The following is a 16,924-nucleotide window of genomic DNA, read 5'->3' on the forward strand; positions in this document are numbered from 1 at the left end:
ACCCTGAATTCTCCTAACATCCTCATCACATGTCACACTGCCACACAGCTTAGTATCATCAGCAAACTTGCTGATGTTATTCTCAATGCCTTCATCTAAATCATTGATGTAAATCGTAAACAGCTGTGGTCCCAATACCGAGCCCTTGCTATGCAATTCTTTACAAAGCACAATACCTCAATACCAAGTGCCATTCTTTGGCTCACTGCATATGGTACTTATATGGACAACAGGAAGGAATCCAATAAAGCCCCACAACAAGTTGTTAGCTGATGTTAAAGATTATGGAATAGAACATAAATGATTAAAATTTTCAAAGCTTGAAGAGAGATTTAGGCCAGTTAGAAGAGTGGGCTGAAAGATGGCAGATGGAGTTTAATGCTGATAAGAGTGAGGTTTTACATTTTGGTAGGAATAATCAAAGTAGGGCATAATGGTAAGTGGTAGGGCATTGAAGAGTGCAGTAGAACAGAGTGATCTAGGAATAACAGTGCATAGTTCCCTGAAGGTGGAATCTCATGTGGATAGGGTGGTGAAGAAAGCTTTTGGTATGCTGGCCTTTATAAATCAGAGCATTGAGTATAGGAGTTGGGATGTAATGTTAAAATTGTACAAGGCGTTGATGAGGCCAAATTTGGAGTATTGTGTACAGTTCTGGTCACCGAATTATAGGAAAGATGTCAACAAAATCGAGAGAGTACAGAGAAGATTTACTAGAATGTTACCTGGGTTTCAGCACCTAAGTTACAGGGAAAGATTGAACAAGTTAGGTCTTTATTCTTTAGAGCGTAGAAGGTTGAGGGGGGGACTTCATAAAGGTAATTAAAATTATGAGGGGGATAGATCGAGTTGACATGGATAGACTTTTTCCATTGAGAGTAGGGGAGATTCAAACAAGAGGACATGAGTTGAGAGTTAGGGGGAAAAAGTTTAGGGGTAACATGAGGGGGAACTTTACTCAGAGAGTGGTAGCTGTGTGGAACGAGCTTCCAGTAGAAGTGGTAGAGGCAGGTTTGATATTGTCACTTTTTAAAAAATTGGATAGGTATATGGACAGGAAAGGAATGGAGGGTTATGGGCTGAGTGCAGCTCAGTGGGACTAGGTGAGAGTAAGCATTCGGCACAGACTAGAAGGGCCAAGATGGCCTGTTTACATGCTGTAATTGTTACATGGTTATATGGTTAACCTGGTTAAGAAACTAGGTAAGTGACAGCAGACAAAGAATGGGGAACATGGGCAAGGTTTAATTGGACGTGTTCAGCATTGAGAACTCAACAACTCCTCACTTCGCTTAAACAATGTTGGTGATCAGGTAGAAAGCCACAGACTAACATTTGTGTAAAGGACTGGATGATTTATAAGCGATGTAAGTAGAAGCATTAAAATACTAGATCGCATAATAAATATTATTTGCCTGATCTGTGGCCATCCACTTTGAATGTGAATGTGATCAGAACAAAATAATGATGATAAACTGGAAGCAATTGAGGTCCAAATAGAAAAAGGTGTCCACATATATAGATTATTAAATTGTCATAGAAAGATGAGAGGAATATTCTGAAAAGCTCGTGCAATATTGGTTAATTTGTACCAGTAGAAGTTAGGTTGAGGATTTTCCAAGCCTTGTTAAAATCACTAGAGCGATGTGCATCAAACAATAGAATGAATAAACTCTTCTTGGGTTTCCAGCCAGGTACAGTTATCCATTTTAATTGACGTTTCAATGACAAACTCTGCCATCTTTATCAGAGGTGATGACTGGGCAGGTCTAGTTCAGTGATATTTATACCCCCATAGTCCATCCCTCCTGATTGGTTAGTCCTCATCCAATCAACTTTCCACTATCACACCTTGTTTACAATCAAATTCCAGTTCTTACTTTGAGCGAGACCTTCATCTTTGTTAAAATTCTTGTCCTCTAATTGTGGATTAATACCATCCACAAACCCATAAGAAGCTCAAATCACAGCTTATGCTTGTCAAAGATGACCTGGGACTCAGTGTGGCTGGCATTTGCACAATTCCCTGTGAACGCAGATCAGCGTATATTGGTCAGACAGGGCACACGGTGGAAACCCAAATCACAGAGCACAGAGGGTATATCTGTTTGGGTTTCCTGGAAAAACTGGTGGTAGCAAAACACTGCATTCGCAATGGCCATAGGATTGACTTCAACAGCACAAAATTACTGTGCCATGCCCATGGCTTTTGGGACCGCCTGGTGGAGGAAGCCATTGAAATAAAACAAAACGACAAGATCAAATTCAATACGACAACTAATCATGGAAATGCTGACGGATTGTCCCATTTACCCTTGGAAAAGGAAATATCTGATAAGTGTACAAAAGGTGACACTCCGCTTGACGTATTTTCCCTAATGCAAATTGAAAGTCTCCCTATTACAGCAGAGATGATCCAAAGGGAAATCAGAAAAGGCCCCACACTGTCTCAAGTCTACAAGGCCACACAAAACGGCTGGAATGTGCAGCAGAAATCCCAGTTCCGCCATTTTTACCAGCACCTGGATGAACTTGCCCTTGACTGATTTGCGTTATGTAAGGATTAAAGGTTGTTGCACGATCCAAGCTGAGAGCTGAAGTGTTGGAGGAGATACATGGTCAACATGAAAGAGTTGGCTCAAAGCTTTGTCTGGTGGCCTGGGATAGATCAGCAGGTTGAGCTGCTTCCGTGCATTGTTCAAGATGGCAGCGCGTCTAGAAGAACCATCTGAACCACTGACCGCAGTCCCAGCGTCAACTCTCACAACCGCCACAGAGCAGCGCTGGAAAGTGAGATTATTTCACAGCCACATCTCAACTGCCAAGCAGGGTCACACCCCTATCAGGAAAGACGTTATCCCCCAAGAGTAGGGAATCCTCCACAGCAATTAAATCTTCAGGCTTGAATGGGATGGAATATATATATATATATATATATATATCGCTCTCCAGTCATTATACATGCATACATAATGTGTATATAGACATATATGTATACTGACTGGAGAATAATATGTTACATATTTCAGTATAGGTGCATTCTATATTGAGTTGGAGCTTGTTGCTAAGCAGGGAGAAGTATTGTGCGTTTAATACTTGCGTAATATTTGAGTAATATTGTACAGGGGTGATTGATAAGTTTGTGGCCTAAGGTAGAAGGAATCAATTTTAGAAAACCTAGCACACTTATTTTTCAACACAGTCCCCTCCTACATTTACACACTTAGTCCAGCAGTTGTGGAGCATATGGATCCCTTCTTTGTAGAAGTCAGCATCTTGGACCTCCAGAAAGTGGTCCACGGTGGGATGACTGATAAGTTTGTGGCCTAAGGTAGAAGGAGATGAGTTACACAGCTCTCATTACATGCAGTTCAACTCTTTGAGTGATTATGCAGAAAGTTTGAAGGTTATAACTTTCATGGTATTTCTGTTTCAGATCATTGAAAATTGCAAGTAAGCGCTGTCTGAGAAAATGGACAACATCGGCTTTCATGCAGTCATCCACTACCTTGGTCTCAAGGGCTTATCACCCAAGGAGGTCCACGAGGTCATGGTGCAACACTAGGGGGAGGGTGGAAAATAAAAATGCTAGGTTTTCTAAAATTGTCTCCTTCTACTTTAGGCCACGAACTTATCAATCACCTCTCGTAAATGTACTGCTTGAGTAAGCATTCTTTGTTTGCCTTTATAATTCATTACAGGTTAGATGTAAAAGTATGTGAATGGCATACATCATTATGCCACTACATCATATGCACGTGTCTCACTAAAAGTCAAAACAAAACTAAAACTCATTATTACTGGCTCTGTTTCCTTTCAATTAGTTTATATGTTTTGGAGTTACTAAACATAACAAGCAGCATTTCAAATAGAATCGTTAAAAACAGGTTAAGGGATAATCCTGTACAAAAGATGCAGAAAAGGGAAACTGGAATAATAATTCTCAGCTTATAGGCCCCACATGCCATGACACTCATTTAAGCAAGACAACAGTTCCATCTGCACCATAGCAACCAATACCTCATAGGATAATGTTTATCATCTGCTGTATGACACAGAACTGAAATGTCAGGTAGGCTCTCCATGGTAACAAATGTTATTTGGTAATCCCACGGCACTTGAGTGCAGAGTTCAGATTGCTGCATTCTAAGCAGGATCTCCACTGTAAACCTTACTGTGTCCTTAGTTTCCCCACTCACCAAGCAACCTACTGACTGTTCTCACTTCTAAACTCACTTTTATTCTCAATTTCTAGCAATCCTGCTTCTTAAAATATCTACAATCTACTTAAATGAAAAACCTGCTTCCCACACAATCATGGGGAAGTACAGCACAGAAACAGGCCCTTCAGCCCATCTAGTCAACCGACCTGCACCAGGACCATAGACATCCATAACCTTACCATCCAAGTACCTATCCAAATTTCTCTTAAGCATTGAAATTGAGCTCACATGCACCACTAGCGCTGGCAGCTCATTTCATACTCTCACAACCCTTTGAATAAAGGAGTTTCCCCTCATGTTTCCCTTAAACTTCTCACCTTTCACCCTTAACCCATGACCTCTGGTTGTCATCCCACCCGACCACAGTGGAAAATGTCTGCTTGCATTTATCCTATCTATACCCCTTATAACTTTATATCCTTCCATCAAATCTCCTCTCAATCTTCTACGTTCCAAAGAATACATTCTTAGCCTATTCATCATTCCTTATAACTTAGGTCCACCAGACCCAGTAATTTTCTCTGCACTCTTTCAACCTTGTTTACATCTTTCCAGTAGGTAGGTGACCAAAACTGCACTCAATATTCCAAATTCAGCCTCACCAAAATTTCATACAACTTCAACATAGCATCCCATCTTCTGCACTCAATAGATTGATTTATGAAGATCAATGTGCCAAAAGCTTTCTTTATGACCCTATCTACCTGTGATGCCATTTTAAATAATTATGGACCTATATTCCCAGATCCCTTTGCTCTGCCACGCTCCTCAGTGCCCCACCCTGGTTGGTCCTACCAAAGTGCAAAACCTTGCACTTGTCTTCATTAAATTCCATCTGCCATTTTTCAGCCCATTTTTCCAGGAGGTCCAGATCCCACTGCAAGCTTTGATAGTCTTTCTCGCTGTCCAGTACATCCCCAAACCTGGTATCATCTGCAAATTTGCTGAACCAGTTAACCACATTATCATCCAGATCATTGATATAGATGACAAACAACACTGGACCCAGCACTGATCCCTGTGACACACCACTAGTCACAGGCCTCCAGTCGGAAAGGCAACCCTCTACTACCACATACTGCCTTCTCCCACAAAACCAATGTCTAATCCAATTTACTACCTCGTCTAGAATGCCTAACGACTGAACCTTCTTGACCAGTCTCCAATATGGAACCTTGTCAAATGTCTTCATGTAGACAACATCCACAGCCTGGCCTTCATCCACTTTCCTGTTAACTTCTTTGAAAAACTCTATGAGATTGGTTAGACAGGACCTACCACACATGAAACCACACTGTCTATCCTTAATCAATCCAAGTCTATCCAATTCTTATATATCCCGCCCCCTAGAGTATGTTACAATAACTTTCTCACAATTGATGGCAGACTCAAGTGCCTACAATATCCTGGTTTTTATTTAGAACCTTTTTTAACCAGGCAAACATCTTTGGCTACCCTCCAATCCTCTGGTGCCTCTCCTGTTGCTAAGGATGCTTTAAATACCTCTGCTAGGGCTCCAGCAACTTCTGCATTTACCTCCCGTAGGGTGCAAGGGAACACCTTGTCAGGGTAGCAAACACCTCCTCCTCTCTAATCTGCACAGGGCCAATGACATTGATGCTGCTTTGCCCCGATGCTACAGACTCTGTATCCATCTGCCAAGTAAATACATTTGCAAAGAATTCATTTAAGATCTCCCTGATCTATTTTGGCTCCACACATGGATTACCATTCTGGTCTTCCAGAGGACCAGGTTTGTCCCTTCCAATCCTTTTGCTCTTAATGATTCTAGTCCTTCACCTTATCTGCTAAAGCAACTTCATGCCCTCTTTTAGCTTTCCTGATTTCTTCTTAAGTGTTCCCTTGCATTTTGTACTCCATCAGCCCTGCTGTGCACCTCCGTTTTTTTCTCTTAACCAGGGCTTCTCTTGAAAACCAAGGATTTCTATACTTGTTAACTTTACCTTTTATTTTGATAAGTACATACAAGCTTTATACTCTCAAAATTTCATTACTGTAGGTCTCCCACTTTCCAAGTACACCTTTGCAAGGAAACGGCCCATTCCAATCCACACTTGCCGGATCATTTCTGATATCATCAAAACCAGCCTTTCTCCAATATTGAGTCTGAACCACAGACCAGACCTAACTTTTTGCATATTTACTTTGAAACTAATGGCACTATGGTCACTGAATGTTAAGTGTTCCCCTACATAAACATCTGTCACCTGCCCTGACTCATTCCCTAACAGCAGATCCAGCATTGCATGCTCTCTCATTGGGACTTCCAAGTACTAATGAAGGATACTTTCCTGAACACATCTGACAAACTCTATCCCACCTAGTCCTTTCACAGTATGGGATTCCCACATGGAAAGTTAAAATCACCTACTATAACAACCTTATGTTTCTTGAAACAGTCTAAGATCTCTTTACATCCCTAGGACTGTTGGGTGGACTGTAGTATAGATCCATTAACATGGTTGTACCTTTCTTAATTCTCAATTCCACCCATTACACCCCACTAATTGAGTTCTCTCATCAGTCCGCATGTAGCACTGCTGTAATATTTTCCCTGACTTGTAACGCCACCCTTCCTCCTTTAATTCCTCCTGCTCTGTCACACCTAAAGCAATGGAACCACAGAATATTGTGCTGCCAGTCCTGCCCCACAAGCGCACATTGTGCCTAGTATCGCCCCCAGTTATCAGCTTTGGCCATGCCCACCGGCATAAACAACGATAAAGTGGCTGCCAGCAACAAGAAACAAATTCTAAAACATCTGGGCAGAATTACGTCCTCTTTCCAATGCATAAATGCCACCCGAAACCACATTTCTATTATTTTTCAAAAAGAATAGCAAACAAATTTCTGTCTGAGAGTGCGCTCTATATTATGATACAACCTGTCAAAAGATATCAGATTGAATATCAGAGTTTTAATAACATTGAATGATTACCGCAGCTTCACTCCCAACAGAAATATAAATTCAGATTTTGTGTTCATTGGAAGCTGTCTACACACACTTGCTGAATATTTATAAAGCTTGCTGGCATTGGCCTGGCTTTGTAAATCACCACTGCTGCCCTTATTTTGCCAATATTGTAAACTGTTGCAGCTGTTGCACACATCTCACTCCAGAGTAGTTTAAATCACTTTTCATAGCGATAAATCACATGCTACAGCTCAAATGCAAAACTGTAATACTCCGGAATAGTTTATTAGTTTATAGATTCCTTTTCCTTTTTAATCTAGGTAACTTTGCCCATATTATTTTCTCAGGTGTACAGTCACAAATTTACACAGAACAAGTCATCTATTCCTGAAGGACAGTTTTTAAAATGATTGCCCATGGCTCTTCGCCATTTCCTTTTTTTTGTAATTTATTTCTTTATTGAAGTTCATCATCAAACGAACATTTTCATAAGTTGTATTCCAGACATTGTACATATATATCATATAATCATATATGTCAGAAATCTCCACAAAGTATTGATCTGAACTATACACTTATAGAAAAGAGTGGAAAGAAAAAACAAGCAAAAGGAAAAAACTATGTACAAGTAGGGAGTGATTTTTTTTTTACAACACATTCATTGATTTGTGAGAATAAAATCAGGCCTATGAGGCATTATGTAGTTAAACCATTTTTCCCAGTATGAATCAAATTGTTCTAGCTTATGATTAACAGATGCTGTTATCTTCTCCATTTTGTAAATGTCCATTGTAATTTCCATCCATGCATTTAAAATTGGGCTCTCCTGTGATAACCATTTCCTAGTAAGAGTCTTTTTACCAGCCACCAACAGTATATTCATTAAATATTTATCTCTTTTCAACCATTCTTGAGGTATATATCCAAAATATATGGTCTTACTCTCTAAGGGTATTTCATATTTAAAGATGTCTTGTAGGGCATTGTGTATCCCTTCCAATAGTCTTTGATAACAGAGCAGTCCCAAAAAATATGATAATGATTTGCATTTTGATTTCCACAATTTCTCCAGCAAACGGGGAGGTTACTATCATAATAGGATTTCTGAGAGGGTGTAATAAAATATCTTATCAAGTTTTTCCACCCAAACTCCCTCCATTTCTGTGAACTGGTACATTTCCATTGATACCTCCCTATTATTGTCCATTCTTCCTCAGATATAATTATCCCTCCTTCCTTCTCCCATTTTGTTTTAATGTATGAAGTTGAATGTGTTTTAAGATTTGACAACCCCTTTTACATGCTTGAAATGGGCTCTTCACCATTTCCAAACAGACACTGATGATTGATTCCTGTAATAACTAAAGGTCAGGGAAAATTAAGGAGGTGGACCTGTAAATGTTGGAAAGGCAATAAAGGAACAAGTTCTCATACTTTTGTCAGGAGCTCCAGAGAGCTGGAAGTAAACATGCTGCATCAGGGTTGGGTTTCCACAGGGACCAATGAAACAGAGGCCGGATACAGATGAATCTGCCCCTGGCTCCCTGGGGTCACTGCTGCAGCCTCACAGCCGGGCCAGTGGCATAATGGGGCAGGCACCCCCAGGCTGAGGGTCCAACACCACCCTTCCCGTCCTGGGGCGGTCTGTACGCCTGGACAGTTCAGCTATTTTCATATGATTCCCATACAAATACATTGTTTAAATAAACCAAAGGTCTTTCAAATAAATCAACAAAGCAAGTAAATAATAAACTTATTCAGAAAGATAATTTGATGTAGATACCATAAAAATATAATAAACCATGTTATATCTGTTGATACTGGAACTCTAAAATAAAAGCAAAATCTGCTGGAAACACTGTGTTTTGATGGAGGGTCTTTGACCTGAGTTGCCCTTCCATAGGACAAATCCCCACTGACTTTGTTCATCCAGGTGAGTCACATTCCAGTGAGTGGGGCTGCCAGGTATAAACCTGAGGCAGGGGCCAGGTACAAAGTGCTGTGACATTGGGCTCCGCTGCTGAACTCTGTGCTGAGCGACACATCGAATATTCTGACACGTAAGCTCCAGAATGCTCTGTACTCCAGTGTTGCAATGATAATAAATAAAAGAAGGTGATCACTTTGATGGGAACCATAGCCCCCACCCTCACCAACATCAGTGGGAATTAAAGGAGCAAATAAGTAGGGTGGTCTCAGATAGGTGTGGGAATAATGGGTGGGGGAGCAGTGACCATACTTCTATTATTTTCAAGATACTTGAGGGAAAAGATAAGATGCGAACATAAGTGACACACACAAAATGCTGGAGGAACTCAGCGGGCCAGGCAGCATCTATGGAAAAAGAGTACAGTCGACTTTTCGGGCCGAGACCCTTTGTCAGGACTCCATAGATGCCACCTGACTTGCTGAGTTCCTCCAGCAGCTTGTGTGTGTCGCTTTGGATTTCCAGCATCTGCAGACTTTCTCTTGTTTTGTGAGACTTGAACATAAGTTGAAGACCTAAACTTGGCAGAGCTAATTTCAACGGCAGGAATGCATAAAGGTTGATTGGATGGCTGGTCAGGGGATCTCTGGCAAGTGAAAGGCCTTTAATAATAGGGAGAGAGAAGGCCATAATCTTTCAGTTAGAGTGACGGGAACAACTGGCTAGATTAGGGAACCCTGGTTAATGAGGGATATTGAGGTTCCAGTGAGGGGAAAAAAAAGGCATATTTTAGGCATAGACAAATTGGATCTGGAAAGTCCCTTGAGGAGTAAAAGGGACGCAGACTTACAATTAAGAAGGAAATCAGAAGGTCGTAAAGAGAACATGAAATGTCCTTGGCAAGCAGGGCAATGGAGAATCCTAAAAGTTTCTCAAAGTATATTAAGAGTAAAATGGTAGCTATGGAGAGAGTAAGTCCCCTTAAGGGTCTTTGTAGTCATCTGTGTGTGCAGCCACGGGAGATGAACTAAGACTTAAATGAACACTTGTCACCTGTTTTTCCTGAGGATTGACCTAGCTGCTACTGCGTTCAGTGGAGGAAACAGTGGCATCCTGGATCGTATTATGAAGGAAGGGGTGTTGGAGGTCTTGAAGTGCATAAAGGTAGACAAATCCCTGGGAACTAACTAGGTGTATCAAGGTCATTAAGTGAAGCAATAGTGGAGATTGCTGGGCCATGAGAATTTTTAATTTTGTTAGCCATAGATGAGGTACAGAGCCAGTATTTGATCTTTACTTAAGAAGGGCAGCAGGGATAAGCCAGTGAACTACAGGCTGGTGAGCCTCATATCAGTGGTGGGAAAGCTCTGAAGGACAGGATTTATACGCATTGGGAAAGGCATAGGCATTGTGCATGGGAAACCATGCGTCACTAGTTTAATAGACCTTCTGAAGAGGTGACAAAGGGCCCAGATAGAAAGCCTGTTCAGAGGTTAAGACACCTGGGATCCAGTGTGAGTTAGCCAAATGAAGGCAGTCTCTGCTGAAGGGTCTCGGCCCAAAACGTCGACTGTACTTTTTTCTATAGATGCTGCACGGCCTGCTGAGTTCCTCCAGCATTTTGTGTGTGTCAGTTGAAGACAAAATTGGTTTGGGTAGAAGAACTCATTTGGTGGTAGTGGGAGATTGTTTCTCAGTTGTGGACTTGTGTCACTGTTATCTTGTTATTTATTTAGAGTTATGGCACGGAACAGACCCTACCAGCCCTTCAAGTCATGTTGCCCAGCAACGCACCGGCCTAATGACAGAACAATTTACAGCGACCAACTAACCTGCTGAGCAGTACGCCTTTGGGCTGTGAGAGGAAACCGGAGCACCCGGAGGAAAGCCGATGCACACACGGGAAGGAATGTGAAAACCTGCTTACAGTGGGCTCTGGAATTGAACCCAAACTCCAAGGCCCCAAATGTTGCGTTAAGTGCTGCACTTCCGTGCTGTTCCATAGCGACCAGTGCTGTTCGTGAACGCTTCCGTGATTCCTATCAGAATGCCGGTGGCATGGTCAGTACGTTTGTAGAATGCATCAAAATTGGTTAGAAAGCGGGCAAAGAAGATGATTGTTTAGCTTTACAAAAGGATCAAGATTAACAAGGAATGGCAGATGGAACTGAACTCAGACAAATGTGAGGTAATGTGTTTTGGGAAGTTAAACTCAGGCATGACTTACTTACACAATGGATTTCTGAGCCCTTGAGACTGCTGTAGAGCACAGACTGAGAAGTAAAGGTATACAGTTCTCTGAAATTGGTGACACAGGTAGACGGGGTGATGAGGAAGGGGTATGACACAGTTGGTCTTCATCAGATGGCGTATTGAGTACAAGGGTTGAGACATCGTGATACATTTGTTATGCTGCACCCGGAGATGTGGGTGCCGTTCTCTGCAGTGTAGGAAGGGAAGGATGTGAGGGTGCACTAAAGATTCAGAGGGATGTTGCCTCGCTTGAACTGTAAGGAAAGTCTGGATAGGCTGGGTCTATAGATACTTTAATGATAAAGGTGTGCACTTCTATGAGAGACACTGATAAAATAAGGATCCAGCGTCCGTTGTGTGTATTAGGAATGTCTAATCTTGACAGGTATGGAGCTAAGATGATAGGATCTGAAGGGTACATTTCTCACACAGTGAGGACATGGAATGATCTAGCAGAGGAGGTGGTGCAGGCGGGAACAGTAATGACATTTAAGAGGTATCTGGATAGATGCTTGACTGAACAGAGCACAGAGAGATAGGGAATTAAAACAGACAGCTGGAATAGTATAGATGAGCATCCTGGTCATCATAGAGCAGATGAGCTGAAAGGCCTCTTTCTGTTCTGTACAGCTCTGACCAGTTTTCAATCCATGCTAACACACTACTTACAATGCCATAGATGTTAAATGTACACCAGCCTTCCTTGTGGCAATTAAAATCCCCCTCGTAAATCTAAGTGTTCTGCATCCACAGGTTCCTCTCAATTGACACAAGCAACTCAAGTAAACGTGTCCATGTCCTATGTGCTTCAGAAGAGAATGCGCATTTCATTTTGTAGTGAAGCTTGGTCAGGCCTCCGTGTCAGAAATGAGTAAACAGCATTCTCCTTTATCACGTAGTTGCTGCCTTTCAGAAAAGCAAGTGTTGTGCTGTGAATGCAAATACCAGGCCACAGCAGAAAGCCAAGCTATCAGCGAATGTATGCACAGATCGTTTGCAGATCATTTAAATCATCACCATCGACAATGGTGACTTTCAAGTTGAAATATTTGCTTTAAAACATCACTCTGGTTGCTAAAACATTTCAATCATAATGATTTGATGTAATTCCCTACGACAGCAAAGTGTGCAAGAGAGGTGGAAAGCCTATTTCCTCTGTGTATACAAAATCTGGAGCAGTTAAAACTAATTTTTATTAAAAACAAAGTCAACATTTCACAGAGCACACACGGAAAGAGTGGCACACGTTTGCTAGTGCCAGCTTCTCTGAAATGTTCCGTGGTAGGATGTGCTATTCCCAGTCTTTGCCAGCAAGATAGCCATTTTCCCCTTCCACTGTGCTTGGCAGAAGGTCCTTTGTCAACATTGCCTTAGGGAAAAGTGTTCTCAGTGAACAGAACACACCTGGCCATTTACCTGGTGTATAAAATGCACCGCCATTCCTCTCCCTTAAAAGGAGACCACCCCCACCTCCCTCTACATTATAAAGCACAGAAACAGGGCCCTTGGCCCAACTCATCCATACTGGCCAAGGTGCTTTCAAACGTAAGGGAGAGTCAAAATCAAGAGTGCATATAGGTTTAAGGTGAGAGGGGAAAGATTTAATCTGGCCCTAAGGAGTAAGTTTTTCCACATGGAGATAGTGGGTACGTGAAACAAGCTGCCAATGTGAAGGAGAGCAGTAAAATTGCAATGTTTAAAATACATTTGGACAGGTGAATAAATTAGAAAGTGATATGTGCCAAAGGGAGGCAAATGGGACTAGCTCAGGTAGATGTCGGTCAGCATGGATGAGTTGAGATGTGACCATCCACCTCATTGAAGCCCCTTTGATTATATAAACCTCCTTCAGGTCACCCCTCACTCTCCATTGCTCCTTGGAAAACAGTCCCTGCCTATCTAGTCTCTCCTAACTCAAACCCTCCAGTCCCAGCAACATATCTGTAAATCTTTTCTGCTCTCTCTCACACTTTTACATCTTTCCTATATGACTGCAACTGGCGCTGTACACAATACTCCAAGCGCAGTCTCGCCAGTGTCTTGAATAGCCTAACTTCTGCGACTTCAGTGAAAGCAAGCATGACAAATGCCTTCTTTACCACCTGGCCTAACCATGTCACCATGCACTTGTACCCTGACATCCCTCTGTTCTACAAAGCTCTCCGTTTACTGTGCAAGTAGGGCGTTGTTTAACTTCTGAAAATGGCCGGCTGGTGGCGCAATGGCATCAGCGCTGGACTCCGGAGTGGAGGCTCCTGAGTTCGGATCCAAGTCGGGCCACCCACAAGCAAGCTTTACATATATGCTGGGTTGAGTGTCGAGCTAGCCACTCGGCCTCATAAAAAATACAAGGGTCGAGTCAGGAATGTTCATATTGTGATCCGTTTAATCCGAAAGGAGAACAATCCGAAAGGAGAACAATCCGGACACCACGCGCCAGACATGAATGGGTGACTGGTGAGACACGCTTAAAAAAAACTTCTGAAAATGTATTACTTCTCACTTCTCTATCTGGCATTCTTTTGTCCACTTTTCCAGGTGGTCTAAATCCTTTTCTAACCATAGACAACCTTCTTCACTATGCACCTTTTACCACCAGTTTTGGTATCTGCGAGCTTACTAATTATGCCACCTACATTCTCATCCAAGTTATTAATGTATAACACAAACAACAATGGACCCAGCTCTGATTCCTGAGGCAAATCACTGGTCGTGGACAAGTGATCTGAAAAAGCAACCCTCTTCCTCCTAGCAAGTTAATTCAACATCCAATTGGTCTGATCAAACTGAATCCCTTGTGATCTAACATCTCAACTAGTCTATCATACAGAACTTTGTTAAAAGCCTTGGGCTTCATCCTGGACTTTTCAGCAAAGATGGAGATGCAAAGTCATTTCTGCCTAGAAACCTTCAACAGTGTTTCCACATGGGCAATAGGCTGCTACCAGAATCATTGAGCACGCAATTTTCCAAAGAGTGATTTGCTTTGCCATACGCACAGCCTTCCAATTAGCTGGACGGTATTGATTACTACTTAATTGGCACAACCCAGTACTGCTACTTATTTTGGAACAGCCAACCATTAAATGAAAGCCTGTGTATTGGACGAGGTTTCAGTATCACAACAAAGAATTCAACAGGTGTGTTGCTTCAGGGAGAAGTACAGTACCAGTCCCTGCCTCACATCGCTTTCCTAAACACTCACCTTTATTTCTTCCATCGCTGCAGCTACAGTTAAACAATTATCCTGCTACAATATTTAAACATCCTCCTTCACAACAGCTGCTAATATTTACACATAGCTCTAAGGTAAAGTAGCTGAAATTGACGGTAAATCTTGCTAATTTGCCATCCTGGAAATCTTAGACACAGAACCATACAGCACAGGAACAGGACTTCAGCCTGTTGTAACAAACTAAGTAAACCAATAATCACAAGCCCGACTACAGTAATCCTGCCTGTATATAATCTTCTCCATTCCCTGCATATCCACGCCTATTTAAGAATCTCTTGAATGCTCTTATCGTACTTCCCTCCACCACCAGCTTTGGAAGCACATTCCTGACACCCACCATTCTCTGTAAAAACTCTGCCCAACACATTTTTAACTTACCCCTCTCACCTTAATATCCTCAAGTATTAGACATTTCAGTCCTGGGGCAAAAAAAGTACTGGTTACTCTGTCTATGCTTCGATGCCCAAGCACTGGTGATTACTGGATTGCAATTCTTGAAGGTAGATGAAGCTTGCACTCAGTTCTCCCTCGACATCCCTGGCTAAAGCAGTCTGTGTCTCTCTGATGGTGGCGTCTGAAAAGAGGATGCTGTCCAAGTTGCATGCCATAATGTACTGGTTAGACACAGGAGTACATTCAGCCAGAGACTCATTCCACCAAGATGTAACACTGAGCGTCATAGGAAGTCATTCCTGCCTGTGGCCAACAAACTTTACAACTCCTCTCTCGGAGTGTCAGACACTCTGAGCCAATAGGCTGGTCCTGGACTTATTTCCACCTTGGCATAATTTACTTATTATTATTTAGTTATTTCTGGTTTTATTTTGCTATATTTCTACTCTATTCTTGGTTGGTGCGACTGTAACGAAACCCAATTTCCCTCAGGATCAATAAAGTATGTCTGTCTGTCTGTCTGTGCCCAGAGAGTCAAAGTCATTCAGCACAGAAAACAGGATTTTCAGCTCAACTTGTCCACCCCTAACACATGCTCCAGCAGCTACCTGCTATTATTCTTTTAAACATTTCCTAGTCCTGCACCTGTCAAAGGGTCTTATAAATGTTGTAATTATACTTGCTTCTACCACTTTCTATAGCAGCTTGTTCCACTCTCCCTCTGAATGAAAATCTACCCCTCAGATTTTGAATTCCCCCCCTCACCTTAAACCTATGCCCTCCAGTTTGAGGCTGGGGAAAAGATCTCTGACCATCCCTCTTATCTGTCTCCCCTCATGATTTTATAAACCTCCATCAGGTCTGCTTGAACAAAACTGCAGATGCTGAAAATCTGAAACAAAACCAGAAAATAATGGAAAAACTCAGCAGGTCAGGCAGCATCAGGAGAAGAAACAGTCAATGTGTCAGGTCAGTGACCCTCATCAAAACTGGCTTTGTGTATTCAGCTGACTTCTTTCATGAAAGGAATTAGGTGGAACTTACAATAATTCGGCCACCCTGACTGACAGAAGCTTTCCAGATTTATTTAATGTTATAAATTTATATTCCCTAGTTGTCATGGTGATACTCAAGCTCATGTTTTTGGGTCAATTGCTGACAGGTCCAAAACCTACCCACTGTACTACACTACCCTTGCCCAGCTTTGACCTAAAGTCCTAAAGCATGCTGTGAATGCGACTGACAATATCACACACACCAGAGATCTGGGACAAATCCTGACCTTGGGTGGACTGACACAGTCTATTATCAACAGTTCAGGCTTCAGTCAGATCCACTGCAATACATTCTTTTGGATGAAAGGTTTCAAAGAGTGGTTCAGAAAAGCTCTCTGATGGTAATGGACTGCACTATTCAGGTAATCTTGGGTTTCCTTGTGATGAAAATCGATGAAAGGTACAGAAGATGTCTCTGGATTATCTCTGATTAATCTGTCAGCATCAGGGCTGAGCTGAAGAGATGTTAACGTTCTGCATATGATATTTTTAAACTCATCAGAATTCCTCCTGGCGGTGTTGGAAAGGTAAGAGAAAACAAGTAATTATTTTATACTCTAAAGACAACTTCAAGACAGCCTGTGAAAGGAAGATGTGAAATCAACTTCTCTCAGTCATGAAGGAAAGTGCCTATCTGGCACTATCCAGTAAATCTGCTAATGAAGATGTTATGTGCTCTAGCAATGCTTGATGAAGGACAATGTCAGATGGTGACTGTCAACCACTGAGGTCCACGAGCTAATGGGCAGAGTGTGGGCAGGGCAGGGCACTGACCAGGTCTTATTGCTGATACAAGGATAGTCCAAGGCTTAGACTTTGATCAATCCCTTTACATCCTGAAATTTAAGCCTTTAATGAGCTCTCTAAATTTCCAAACCTGCTGATCCCCAGCAGGCACACCAC

Source organism: Hypanus sabinus, chromosome 18 (assembly GCF_030144855.1).
Source record: "Hypanus sabinus isolate sHypSab1 chromosome 18, sHypSab1.hap1, whole genome shotgun sequence".
Taxonomy (NCBI): domain Eukaryota; kingdom Metazoa; phylum Chordata; class Chondrichthyes; order Myliobatiformes; family Dasyatidae; genus Hypanus; species Hypanus sabinus.